Source organism: Leptinotarsa decemlineata, unplaced genomic scaffold (assembly GCF_025532065.1).
Source record: "Leptinotarsa decemlineata unplaced genomic scaffold, Ldec_3_MD MMD2_tig00026282_RagTag_RagTag, whole genome shotgun sequence".
NCBI classification, from domain to species: Eukaryota; Metazoa; Arthropoda; class Insecta; order Coleoptera; family Chrysomelidae; genus Leptinotarsa; species Leptinotarsa decemlineata.
Window position 1 is genome coordinate 3,234,711 of NW_027412668.1, and position 1,049 is coordinate 3,235,759.

A 1,049-nucleotide genomic window follows, 5' to 3' on the forward strand; every position below is an offset into this window, starting at 1 on the left:
TGTATCACAGTTCAAAATACGCAAAATACGCTCAAATTGTTCTGTTCTGTTAATTCCACTTATCTTTGTACATACTGTAATCCTCAGTATGTATATATTGCAATACATTTCTTCTACTTTTCTTTCGGATTAAGCGGACTTTCGGATTACCGAAGTTCGGATTATCGGGACTCCACTTTATTTAATTATATGCGAGCGCTTTCGACAGCTGGTCGTGCTGTCATCGTATAGGCTCTACTCAAACTGAACGTGTCAACCTGTTGTTTGTCCTTTTATGCGGTCCGAACGCCTCAGTGTGGGGTAAACCGCAGACACGTGTTTCTGGCTATTTAGCCTTCCTCAGTACATTACAGGCAAGTGTATAGGTTGTGTATAGGTTGTAAGAAAGGGTCAAAAAAAAAACAAGCGGATCCACCATCAGGGGCCAACTGCGATTTCGTTTCATCGTTGGAAGACCTTGTGATTACAAGGACTAACTCCCAACTTCGTCACGGGTGCAGCTATAGCAACCTGCGTGACATGCCTTTTCTCGGGTTCGAATTTCCTTGAAGTTTTTATCTGTTTAAAATCTGTTTTTCCGTCGCCCCTATACGAACGACAACTCTCAGAAGTTGAGAAACTTGTGCGAGCAAAGGACTAACAAGGTCTTACCTTTTAACGTGTGATTCTTAACACCGTTGCAGAATCATCCCAGCTTCAACCAGATAAATTCTCTCGAGAAAAATATCTTGGTCGAGGCGGGAATCGAACCCACGATCTTCCGATCGTGAGTCGGGTACACTACCACCGCGGCCAATTCCACAACATTGGTTCTATCACTATTTTTGAAATACTCCTTACCAGTTTCATAATCAAATATCACTTTTTCTCATCTATTATCGACTGTATTAAAAACATATCTTTCTTCGAGCTGTTTTAAACATAATGTAGAGAGAAAAATCAAGTAGGTACTTTTTGATACACGTGTTATGAATTAGCCTGAGAAATATTTCAATGCCATCGCTATTATATCTACTATTATCGTTAGTGAGGTGACATTTTCAGTATCA